This window comes from Mobula hypostoma (assembly GCF_963921235.1).
Source record: "Mobula hypostoma chromosome 10 unlocalized genomic scaffold, sMobHyp1.1 SUPER_10_unloc_2, whole genome shotgun sequence".
In the NCBI taxonomy this organism is placed as follows: Eukaryota; Metazoa; Chordata; class Chondrichthyes; order Myliobatiformes; family Myliobatidae; genus Mobula; species Mobula hypostoma.
In genome coordinates this window covers 37,227-50,644 of record NW_026948137.1, presented here as the reverse complement: position 1 = coordinate 50,644, position 13,418 = coordinate 37,227, and the positions used below count along the sequence as shown (strand labels likewise).

Genomic DNA, 13,418 nt, shown 5'->3' with positions numbered 1-13,418 from the left:
AGGCCGAGTTCACTCAACCTATTCTCTTAAGGCATGCTCCCCAATCCAGGCAACATCCTTGTAAATCTCCTCTGCACCCTTTCTATGGTTTCCACACCCTTCCTGTAGTGAGGCGACCAGAACTGAGCACAGTACTCCCAAGTGGTGTCTAACCAGGATCCTATATAGCTGCAACATTACCTCTCTGCTCCTGAACTCAATCCCACGATTGATGAAGGCCAATGCACCGTACGCCTTCTTAACCACAGAGTCAACCTGCACAGCAGCTTTCAGTGTCCTATGGACTCAGACCCCAAGATCCCTCTGATCCTCCACAATGCCCAGAGTCTTACCATTAATACTGGTGGAGCAATTGGATTAGCGCCGGACTCTGGAGCTAAGGCTCCCGATTTTGAATCCAAGTTGGGCCACCCACGAGCACACTTTCCATCCATGCCGGGTTGAGCGCCGAGCTAGCCACTGGGCCTCGTAAAAAAAAAATACAAGGGGCGAGTCAGGAATGTTCATATTGTGACCCGGTTAATCCTGACAACACGTGCCAGACAAGAGTGGCTAAATGTCTGGTGCAACACGCTTTAAAAAAAAACATTTTCTGCCATCCTATATGATGTACCAAAATGAACCACCTCACACTTATCTGGGTTGAACTTCATCTGCCACTTCTCAGCCCAGATTTGCATCCTATCAATGTTCCACTGTAACCTCTGACAGCCCTCCACACTGTCCACAACACCTCCAACCTTTGTGTCATCAGCAAATTTACTAACCCACCCCTCCACTTCTTCATCCATGTCATTTATAAAAATCACGAAGAGTAGGGGTCCTAGAACAGAGGCACACCACTGGTCACCAGCCTCCATGTAGAATATGACCCATCTACAACCACTTTTTGCCTTTTGGGGCCAGTTCTGGATCCACAAAGCAATGTCCCCTTGGATCCCATGCCTCCTTTCTCAATAAGCCTTGCATGGGGTACCTTATCAAATGCCTGCTGAAATCCATATAAAATGCATCTGCTGCCCTACCTTCATCAATGTGTTTAGTCACATCCTCAAAAAATTCAATAGGGTTCGTAAGGCACAACCTGCCTTTGACAAAGGCATGCTGACTATTCCTAATCATATTATACATCTCCAAATGTTCATAAATCCTGCCTCTCAGGATCTTTTCCAACAACTTGCCAACCACTGAAGTAAGACTCACTGGTCTATAATTTCCTGGGCTATCTCCACTACCTTTCTTGAATAAGGGAACAACATCCTCAACCCTCCAATCTTCTGGAACCTCTCCTGTCCTCATTGATGATGCAAAGATTCTCCGCATCTCTGTTTGAAAGGGCATCCCTCTATCCTGAGGCTGTGCCCTCTTGTCCTAGGCTCTCCCATCATGGAAAACATCCTTTCCACATCTATGCCTTTCAACATTTGCAAGGATTCAATGAGATCCCTCTCATCCTTCTGAATTCCAGTGAGTACAGACCCAGTAGTGAGGTTATCATACGAGGATCCAACACCGACCCCTGTGGAACACTAGTCACCGGCAACCAACCAGAAAAGGATCCTTTTATTCCCGCTCGCTGCCTCCTACCAATCAGTCAATGCTCTAATCATGTTAGAAATTTTCCTGTAATACCATGGGCTTTTAACTTGGTAAGCAGCCTCATGTGTGGCACCTTGTCAAAGGCCATCTGAAAGTCTAAATGTACAACATGCACTGCATCCCCTTTATCTATCCTACTTGTAATCTCAAATTCCAAGAAGAGTCCACCCGCCTCCAGAGCCACGAAATCCAGAAACTCAGAAGTTGCACTAATCTTCTAGGCCACATCATTGATATATCGAATAACGGCCAGTCATGAGACCCCGAGAGCAGGTCCCATTCCCCACTTCATTAACCCCATTCATTCCTGGAATCATCCTCGCGAACCTCCTCTAGACTGTCTCCAATGACAACACTTTCTTTCTGAGATATGGAGCCCGAAACTGTTGACAATACTCCAAGTGCAGCCACTCTAGTGTCTTATAAGGTCTCAGCATTATCTCCTTATTTTGTATATTATATTCCCTTTGAAATAAATACCAATATTGCATTTGTCTTCTTTACCACAAACTCAACCTCTAAATTAACCTTCTGGGAGTCTTGCACAAGGACTCCTAAGTCCATCTGCACCTCTGATATTTGATCTTTCTCCCCATTTAGATAATAGACTGCACTATTGTTCCTTTTACCAAAATGTATTATCATATATTTCCCAACACTGTATTCTATCTGCCACTTTTTTGCCCATTCTTCCAATTTGTCTAAGTTCTGTTGTAATCACATTGCTTCCTCAGGACTACCTACCCCTCCATCTATCTTCGTATCAACCACAAACTTTGTTACAAAGCCATCAATTCCATTATCTAAATCATTAACAAACAATGTAAAAAGTAGCGCTCCCAATACTGACCCATGAGGAACATCACTAGTCAATGGCAGCCAACCAGAAAAGGTACCTTTTATTCCTACTCGCTGCCTCCTGCTTGTCAGTCATTCCATTATCTATGCCAGTATCTTTCCTGTAATGCCACAGGGTTTTATCTTGTTAAGCAGCCTCATGTGAGGCACCTTATCAAACGCCTTCTGAAAATTCAAGTAAGTGACATTCTCTGCCTCTCCTTTGTCCACCCTACTTGTTACTTCCTCGAAGAACTCTAACAAATTGTCGGGCAAGATTCTCCTTTATAGAAACCATGCTGACTTTGACTTATTTTATCAGTGCTCTTTAAGTATCTTGAAACTTCATCCTCAATTATAGACTCCAACACTTTCCTAACCACTGAGGTTAAGCTAACTGGCCTATAATTTGCTTTATTTTACATTCCTCCCTTCTTAAAGAGTGGAGTAACATTTGCAATCTTCCAGTACTCTGGCTCCATGCCAGAATCAAGTGATTCTTGAAAGATCACAACCAACACATCCGTAACACCGTAAGACATAGGAGCAGAATTAGGCCATCTGGCCCATCGAGTCTGCTCCACCATTCAATCATGGCTGATCTTTTTTCTCTCCTCCTCAACCCCAGTTCCCAGCCTTCTCCCCGTAACTTTTGATGCCATGACCAATCGAGAACCTATCAATTTCTGCCTTGAATACACCCAATGACCTGCCCTCCACAGCTGCATGTGGCAACAAATTCCACAAATTCACCACCCTTTGGCTAAAGAAATTTCTCCACACTTCTGTTTTGAAAGGGCACCCCTCAATTCTGAGGCTGTGCCCTCTTGTCCTAGACTCTCCCACCATGGGAAACATCCTTTCCACATTTACTCTATCCAGGCCTTTCAACATTTGAAAGGTTTCAATAAGATCCCACCCTCATCTTTCTGAATTCCAGCGAGTACAGACCCAGAGCCATCAAATGTTCCTCGTAGGATAACCCTTTCATTCCGAGAATCATCCTTGTGAACCTCCTCTGGACCCTCTCCAATGCCAGCACATCTTTTCTAAGATGAGGGGCCCAAAACTGTTCACAATACTCAAGGTGAGGCCTCACCGATGCCTTATAAAGCCTCAGCATCACATCCTTACTCTTATATTCTGGACTCCTTGAAATGAATGCTAACATGGCATTTGCCTTCCTCACCACCAACTCAACCTGCAAGTTAACCTCTTGTCCTAGACTCCCCTACCATGGGAAATAATTTTGTCATATCTAACCTTTCAGGCCTTTTATCATTCAGAATGTTTCTATGAGATCCCCCCCCCCCCATTCTCCTGAACTCCAGGGAATACAACCCAAGAGCTGCCAGACGTTCCTCATACAGTAACCCTTTCATTCCTGGAATCATTCTCGTGAATCTTCTCTAAACCCTCTTCAATATTAGTATATCCTTTCTAAAATAAGGAGCCCAAAACTGCACACAATACCCCAAGTATGGTCTCACGAGTGTCTTGTAGAGCCTCAACATCACATACCTGTTCTTATATTCTATACCTCTAGAAATGAATGCCAACCTTTCATTCGCCTTCTTCATCGCCGACTCAACCTGGAAGTTAACCTTTAGGGTATCCTGCACAATGATTCCCAAGTCCCTTTGCATCTCTCCATTTTGAATTCTCTCCCCATCTAAATAATAGTCTGCTCGTTTATCTTTTCCACCAAAGTGCATGACCATTGTATATTATTTGCCACTTCATTGCCCATTCCTCTAAACTATCCAAGTCTCTGTGTAGGCTCTCCGTTTCCTCAACACTACCCACTCCTCCACCTATCTTTGTATCATCGGCAAATTTAGCCACAAATCCATTAATCCCATAGTCCAAATCATGGTGACATACATCGTAAAAAGCAGCGGTCCCAACACCGACCCCTGTGAAACTCCACTGGCAACCGGCAGCCAGCCAGAATAGGATCCCTTTATTCCCACTCTCTGTTTTCTGCTGATCAGCTAATGCTCCACCCATGCTAGTAACTTACCTGTAATTCCATGGGCTCTTATCTTGCTAAGCAGCCTCATGTGCTGCAGCTTGTCAAAAGCCTTCTGAAAATCCAAGTACACCACATCTACTGCATCCCCTTTGTCTACCCTGCTTGTTAGGCAGGCAGGATTGTTCTTTCAGGAAGCTATGCTCGCTTTGGTCTATCTTGTCATGTGCCTCCAGGTACTCTGTAATGTCAACCCTAACTATCAATTCCAACAGCTTTCCAGCTACTGATGTCAGTCTAACAGACCTAAAGTTTCCTTTCTGCTGCCTCCCACCCTTCTTAAATAGCAGAGTAACATTTGCAATTTTCCAGTCATCCGGTACAATGCCAGAATCTATTGATTTTTGAATGATGATCGATAATGCCTCTGCAATCTCTCCAGCTACTTCCTTCAGAACCCGAGGGTGCACTCCATAAGGTCCAGGAGATTTATCCATCATCACACCATTAAGATTCTTGAACACCTTCTCAGTTGCAATTTTCACTGCATGTACTTCACTTCCCTGACACTCTTGAATGTTCAGTACACTTCAGATTTCTTCCACTGATGCAAAATATGCATTCAGTTCTTCTGCCATCTCTGCATCTCTCATTACAATATCTCCAGCATCATTTTCTATTGGTCCTATATCTACCCTCAACTCTCTTTTACTCTTTATATACTTAAAAAAAGCTTTTATTATCTTCTTTGATGTTAGTCACCAGCTTCCTTTCATAATTCATCTTTTCCTTCCGAATGACCTTCTTAGTTTCCTTCTGCAAGTTTTAAAAAGCTTCCCAATCCTCTATCTTCCTACTGGCTTTGGCTTTCTTGTATGTCCTCTCTTTTGCTTTTACTTTGACTCTGACTTCACTTGTCAGCCACGGTAGTGTCCTTCTTCCATCTGAAAATTTCTTCTTATTTGGAATATATCTGTCTTGCACTTCCCTCATTTTTCGCAGAAACTCCAGCCATTGCTGCTCTGCTGTCTCTCCTGATAGTGTCCCTTTCCAGTCAACCTTGGCCAGTTCTCCTTTCATGTCATTGTAATTTCCTTTATTCCACTGAAATACCAACACATTTTTTTTGGAATTTTGACCAGAGACCAGTCAGATACGACAGGACGCAACTCACTCAGGTTCACTTACCCGAGTATTAAAGACAACAGCTAACAGTTGTATTTTTTTGGAGCTTTGAGCTGTGGCCAATCAGCATTTGGGATTGATTAGCAAGAACAAATTAAAGCAGGAAAAGTGAGGCGGTCAGCATCAGAGCGGACGGGGTCAGAGTGGAGATTTTGAGGCTTTAGGTGTCATAGACGCTTCAGGGAGGAGAGGCTTTGGTCAAAGAAGGAAAAAATAAACTGTAGGTAGATTTTTTTTTACCCCTTTGTTTACATTTGCTAAATTAGAACAGTTGAGATGCCAGGCAGGGAAGTGAAATGCTCCTTTTGGATGTGGGAGTTATGAAGATCTCTCTGAGAAGAGATCCAGCTACAGCTTCTAACAATCTGTATTAAGGAGTTGGAGCTGGAACTGGATGAACTCTGGATCATTCGGGAGGCTGAGGGGGTGATATAGAGAGATAGTTACACCCGAGGTGCAGGGTACTGAAAACTGGGTGATCATCAGGAAGGGGAAAGAGGTTAAGGAGCCAGTGCAGAGTACCCTTGAGGCCATCCCGCTGAACAACAGGTATATCACTTTGAATACTGCTGGGGGAATGACCTAGCAGAGGAAAGTCACAGTGGTTGGGTCTCTGGCACTGAGTCTGTCAATGTGACTTAGAAGGGAATGGGGGGGGGGGGGGGAGAAGAGGCAAACTGCGCTGATCAGCAATTCGTTAGTTTGGGGAACAGAGAAAAGGTTCCGTGGATGAGAATGATATTCCCGAATGGTATGTTGCCTCCCTGGTGTCAGGGTTTGGGACATGTCAGATTGAGAGTCTTCAGCATTATTAAGAGTAATGAGTTTCTGCAGCGGGAGTTCAGGGAGTGAGGCGCCAGGTTAGGGCAGCACATGCCGGGTTGTGATCTCAGGATTGCCATCTGTGTAATGTGCCAGAACGAGGAAGATTATACAGTTTACCATGTAGCTAAGGAGTTGGTGTAGGAGGGAGGGCATAAGATTTTTGGATCATTGGCACCAGCGAGGATTGTGGTGTGTGCATTAGTGAATTTACAACACACCAGTGCACAGTAGTGAGTCAACCTAGCCCAGTTGATATCTGCTAGTATTTCTGTTCCACATCAGACCTTTCAAATTCTATTGACCTATCACATTCCCTGTAGTGATGGGATCCAAACAGTCACCAGTCTGTGGATGAAGAGTTTTCCCTTAAATTTTCTTCATGACTTTCTGCAGACTGAAGAAGATAAAGCAAACTGAATGCAGTTACGTCTGACATGTTCTTCTTCCATTAAATCTCTGGGCCAAGGAGGAATGACATTGGTAGTTAACCTTCAAGCTCCTGTTCACTTTAACATTATGAGTTATTTTCACTGCTTCTAAAGGGCTGTGTGTCACACTGCTGGGTTGTTAAAATAGACCACTGTTGGCCATGAAGGAATTAAAATATGGAAGAAAATGTTGAACTTCAATGGGTCAAGGAAAGTGGAAGTAGACAAACCATCTGTCCTTGTTCTTGTCATGAGGTTGAAGGAATGGAGGCTGACATTTTGTAAAGTTGCTTTGTAACCTCCATCTTGTGAAATATTTGATGAACATTGCTCAGGGATAACCAAATCACAGCAATTGAACGCGAGACACAAGTAGTTCCTGCCAATGAGTTCTGAACCTGAAATCATAGAGCTGGAGAGAGAGGAAGGAAAATGAAATTCTGAGGGAGCAGAGTAAGGCAAATTTGATCTGGGCTTAGTATGAACACATAACATGAGAAAAGGAGAAAACTGAAGAGGAGTAAAAAGAGGCAAATACAGAATTAGAGAAATAGAAACATCAGTGTCAGGATTTACAAACTGCTATGAATGTCGTGCAGATATCGCCAGCTGAGAAGAAAGATTGTTTTAAACAGATCGAAAAGCATTGAACTTGGAGACTATGTGGTAGTGCAGAGATTTAAAAGAAAGAACTGTTTGGAACCTCGATTTGAAGTACCTTTTCAGGTTTTGCTGTTCACTAATACAGTCATCCAGACAAGAGTAAAGCCATGGAACAGACACAAAATGCTGGAGGGACTCAGCAGGCCAGGCAGTATCTATGGAAAAGTACAGTCGATATTTCTGGCCAAAACCCTTTGGCAGGACTGGATGCCTGTTTGTAAGAGTAAAGCCGTCATGGATTTGCACCTCTCACTGTAAGAAGGTGCTTAACGACATTTAAAAAAAACCTACTGAGAGTCCGGAATGGCAGCAGTTGGATTCGCTTGTCCCTGACAGATGTGACTGCCATGAACACTCATGCTGCTAGGTTTTTATGGTTGTGCTGGCACATGTAGATTTTGGTGTGTCCCTTTTCCTGTGCCTTTCAATGAAACAGAGATGTTACTTTAATGGGTCCAAGCCCTCAGCCCAGGATATGTTTGGTTTCTGGAACATGGACCCCCTTCCTCCTCTAATTGGTATAGCCAGAATGTCATTGGGGGAAGATGGAGATATAAACTTGGAAACGAGTACCCCCATACGACAATGCTAACCCCAGGGTAAAAAGTATTCGTGTTGAACCTTGGGGAAAGTAACATTTGCCTCGGAAACTGGCAAGGCAATTTGGGAGCTGATTAACATGGCATTAGCGTTGGGAAAGTTAGCAAATGAAAGTGCATATACCCTCAATCAAACCCAACAAGCAATATCTAAATTGTCGGCGGAATTGGTAGCGGTCCATACAGTGGCATTGCAAACCTGAATGACTTTGGACTTTTGTTTTATTCAAGAAAGGAGGCACGTGGGCCCTGACAGAACCAGGGCGTTTCACTTACACACGTTGAATTCGAAGACATAACTCAATTTGCCAATCATATCCGAGAGGCCACCGAAAAGATTTAGTGTGAAGATCAGTTTTACAATTATAATACTCCAGAAAGAGGATGTTGGGTGACTCTCCTACATTACGGTATAACAATAATATCTGCTAATCTTTTGCAATTTCTGTGTAGTTTAGAAGGACTCAGAAAGAGAGAATACTGAAACTGGGTACCCGTTGGTGTGGACCAGAAAAAGGGGATTTTGCTGAACTGGAGTCCTGAGACTGTTTCATGACACAAATGCCTGAAATCACTTTTATTACTGTACTCATACTTTTAACAATCAGCTGCTTAAGGTTGTTATAGCCGGGAGTGTTAGTGGGGACAGGCTGCCACTACCTATTAAATGCTCCCAATGGCATGTGCCTCAGATAGGCTCTAACAACCAAGTCCAGCTCCTGGCCTTCACGTGTGGCTTAGCTACTAAGCCCAGCGGAACTGTTTGTACTAACAGAAGGGGCAAAGGTGGATTACCGCTACCTTAAAACCAGTTGCTTTGGGCAGATGGGGCTTGTCAGCCATGGTTGGCAGCTCATCTGGAGAAAGGAAAACTCTGATCTCAAACCTCCGCTGCCTTGCGGCTATACCTAGTCATGGGTAAGGCTTCAGGAGTAAACCCTGAGGGAAAAATCCAGAGCTGGAGTTGCAGACGCAGTCCTACATTGAGTTCAATGCTGACTGGCCACTCCTGCAATGTTCCTGCTACCACACTGTATCGGTCTCTGCCATTCCTTTGGGTTCATCAGTTGCGTGGAGACAGGGAGCTTGCAACATGGGCAACAACTTGCTCACCATATTGTATTGCCCTGGCTTGCGTATCTAGACAGCAAGGACACAATATCCATGGTGAACTCTAACTGATGGAGGCCTCAGAAAGACCGTAACAATTGTGTTTTGATCATATTGACAGAAAGGGAGGGATTGTAGAAATATATCTGTAACTCTGAAGACTATGAATTTGTAACTTCTGTAAGATGTAATGTGAACAAGATGGAACTTATGAAATCCCAGGGTATTTTGCCTGTTTGGGGGGGAAGCTTATAAGTCTATGTGTTTTATAATGGGAGGGTGTTTTCCATGACAGGTGATTTGTTTTATGGCCGGAGGGGACGTTTTGATGACAGAGGTAAACAGCATAGAGTTTCTAAAGAACAAATATAAGAACAAGATAACAGAAGAACGCTATTATGGAATGAAGCAACTTAATTACTGTTCTTTGTAAAAAAAAAAGTGCTTTCTTTGACACATAGGATCGAAAACTATCCTCCAGCATAATGTTTGAAGGTGGTTTTCCCTTGCAAGTGAATAATAAATACAAGAAAAGGTGAGCCAGTCTGAATTGTTGTAGTTTGTTTCTGTATATTGGACAACCTCACGAAACGGTACATGACACCAGAGACCATACCTTAAAGGTGAAAGGGGGTAGGTTCAAAGGGGATGAGAGGGGGTAAGATTTTTACTCAGAGAGCAGCGGATGCTTGGAATGCACTACCTGGTATGGTGGTAGAGGCAAATACATTAGAGGCTTTTAAGAGACATTTAGATATTAACAGGAATGTGAGGAAGATGGAGGGATTTGGACATTGTGCCGGTCAGAGATTAGTTTTTGAGGGGTTTTAATTTACTTTTTAGCTGGTTCAGCACAGCACTGTGGACAGAAGGGTTTGTTCCTGTGCTGTACTGTGTAAAAAAAAATAATAATTGGTTACAGCAGGACATTGATAGGATGCAAAACTGGGCTGAGAAGTGGCAGATAGAGCTCAACCCAGGTAAGTGTGAGGTGGTTCATTTTGATAGGTCAAATATGATGGCAGAATATAAGATTATAAGGCTAGCAGGAAGGAGCTTAAGAATGAAATTAGGAGAGCCGGAAGGGGCCATGAGAAGGCCTTGGTGGACAGGACTAAGGAAAGCCCCAAGGCATTCTACAAGTATGTGAAGAACAAGAGGATAAGGCGTGAGAGAATAGGACCAATCAAGTGTGACAGTGGAAAAGTGTGTACGGAACCGGAGGAGTTAGCAGAGGTACTCAATGAATACTTTGCTTCAGTATTCACTACAGAAAAGGATCTTGGCAATTGGAGGGATGACTGAAAAGCTTGAGCACATAGATATTAAGGAAGAGGATGTGCTGGAGCTTTTGGAAAGCATCAAGTTGGATAAGTCTCTGGGACCGGATGTGATGTACCCCAGGCTACTGTGGGAAGCGAGGGAGGAGATTGCCGAGCCTCTGGCGATGATCTTTGCATCATCAATGGGATGGGAGAGGTTCCGGAGGATTGGAGGGTTGTGGATGTTGTTTCCTTATTCAAGAAAGGGAGTAGAGATAGCCCAGAAAATTATAGACCAGTGAGTCTTACTTCAGTGGTTGGTAAGTTGATGGAGAAGATCCTGAGAGGCAGGATTTATGAACATTTGGAGAGGCATAATATGATTAGGAATAGTCAGCATGGCTTTGTCAAAGGCAGGTTGTGCCTTACCAGCCTGATTGAATTTTTTGAGGATGTGACTAAACACATTTATGAATGTAGAGCTATAGAAGTTGTGTATATGGATTTCAGTGAGGCATTTGATAAGGTACCCCATGCAAAGCTTATCGAGAAAGTAAGGAGGCATGGGATCCAAGAGGACATTGCTTTGTGGATCCAGAACTGGCTTGCCCACAGAAGGCAAAGAGTGATTGTAGACGGGTCATATTCTGCATGGAGGGTGACCAGTAGTGTGCCTCAGAGATCTGTTTTGGGATCCCTACTCTTCGATTTTTATAAATGATCTGGATGAGGAAGTGGAGGGATGGGTTAGTAAATTTGCTGATGACACAAAGGTTGGGGGTGTTGTGGATAGTGTGGAGGGCTGTCAGAGGTTACAGCAAGACATAGATAGGATGCAAAACTGGGCTGAGAAGTGGCAGATGGAGTTCAACCCAGATAAGTGTGAGGTGGTTCATTTTGGTAGGTCAGATATGATGGCCAAACATAGCATTAATGGTAAGACTCTTGGCAGTGTGGAGGATCAGAGGGATCTTGGGGTCCGAGTCCATAGGACACTCAAAGCTGCTACGCAGCTTGACTCTGTGGTTAAGAAGGCATATGGTGCATTGGCCTTCATCAACCGTGGGATTGAGTTTAAGAGTTGAGAGGTAATGTTGCAGCTATATACGACCCTGGTCAGACCCCACTTGGAGTACTCTGCTCAATTTTGGTCGCCTCACTACAGGAACAATGTGGAAACCATAGAAAGGGTGCAGACGAGATTTACAAGGATGATGCCTGGATTGGGGAGCATGCTTTATGAGAATAAGTTAAGTGAACTCGGTCTTTTCTCCTTGGAGCGACGGAGGATGTGAGGTGACCTGATAGAGGTGTACGAGATGAGAGGCATTGATTGTATGGATCGTCAGAGGCTTTTCCTAGGGCTGAAATGACTAGCACGAGAGGGCATAGTCTTAAGGTGCTTGGAAGTAAGTACAGAGGAGATGTCAGGGGCAAGTTTTTTTTACACAGGAAGTGATAAGTGCATGGAATGGGCTGCCGGCGGCAGTGGTGCAGGCAGAAATGATAGGGTCTTTTAAAAGGCTCCTGGATAGGTACATGGAGCTTAGAATAATAGAGGGCTATGGGTAAGTCTAGGTAGTTATAAGGTAAGGACATGTTCGGCACAGCTTTGTGGGCCAAAGGGCTGTGTTGTGCTGTAGGCTTTCTATGTTTCTAATTGGAAACTGACTGAAAAAGTTGTTTATTTCTGCAAGATGCTGGAGGTACTCAGTGGGTCAGGCAGCATCTATGGTGTAGTGGCAGCTAATAGTGATATTCTGATGCAAGTCAGTTAGCCACCCCCACATGGGAGGAGTTCACATTTTGTACAAGCAGAGTTATCAATAAAGTTCAGTTGAATATCCTGAATGCTGGCATCTTGGTGTGTTCTGCACTATCCTGAGTATTGAACACAGCACATGGAGATAAATAAATAGTTAACATTTCGGTCTGAGACCCCTCACTATGCCTATCTTGTTCATTCCTCTGCTTAGATGCTGCCTGACCTGCTGAGTTCCTCCAGCACTTTGTGTGTGTTCTTGATACTTTCAGCATCTACAGAATCTTTTTCTCCTTTCTGCGGAGCAAGGAGATGATGCTGAGGTTTTAAAAGACACTAGTCAGACCATTGTCATCAGTTTTGGGCCCCATATCTCAGAAAGGATGTGTTGTCATTGGAGAGAGTCCAGAGGAGGTCCATGGGATGATACTGGAAAGGAAGCAATTAACATGAGGAGCATTTGGCAGCTTTGGGCCTGTACTCACTGGAATTTAGAAGTGGGGATCTCATAGAAACCTACCAAATGTTGAAAGGACTAGATAAGTTGGATATGGAGAGGATGCTCCCATGGTAGGGGTATCCAGAACTAGAGGGCACAGCATCAAAATTGAGGGGTGACTTTTTAGAACAGAGATAAGGAGGATTTTTTTTTTAGCCAGAGAGCAGTGAATCTGTGGAATGCAGTGGAGGCCAAGTTCGTGGGTATATGTAAGGCGGAAGTTGATAGTTTCCTGATTGGTCAGGGCATCAAAAGATGGTGAGAAGGCAGGTGTGTGGGGTGAGTGGGATCCGGGATCAGCCATGATGGAATGGTGGCACAGGCTCGATGGGCTGAATGGCCTAATTCTGCTCCGATATCCTTCCAGTCATTTTTCCCTCGTGTTCTCACCTGCCAATTACTTCCCCCGGGTCCCCTTCTCCTTCCTATCTCCTATGATCCACTCTCCTCTCCAGTCAGATTCATTCTTCTCCAGCTCTTGACCTTTCCCACCCACCGGGTTTCACCTATCACCTTCCAGCTAACCTGTTTCCACTCCCTCACCTCTTTAGTCGGGCATCTTCCGTCTTCCCCCTCAGTCCCGAAGAAGGGGCTCGGCCCGAAACGTCAACTGTTTATTCTTTTTCATATATATTTTAAAATTTTTTTAATTTTAATTTTTATTTTTCATATATGTT

General features: G+C 44.0%; 1 protein-coding gene across 3 annotated transcripts in view; it reads right to left on the bottom strand.

The window, feature by feature from the left end:
• Positions 1–13,418, bottom strand: part of LOC134341244 (zinc finger protein 229-like) — a 63,495-nt gene that overhangs the window by 49,819 nt on the left and 258 nt on the right. For 2 of the 3 annotated variants that reach the window (XR_010016738.1, XM_063039099.1), the window contains exons 1-2: positions 13,285–13,344; positions 333–465 (exon numbers count right to left, since the gene is read on the bottom strand). The exons of the other annotated variant lie outside the window; for it this stretch is intronic. The gene's annotated coding sequence lies outside the window, so the exon portion shown is untranslated. Of the gene's footprint in view, positions 1–332; positions 466–13,284; positions 13,345–13,418 lie in introns of those variants that run through there. 3 annotated transcript variants of the gene reach the window in all.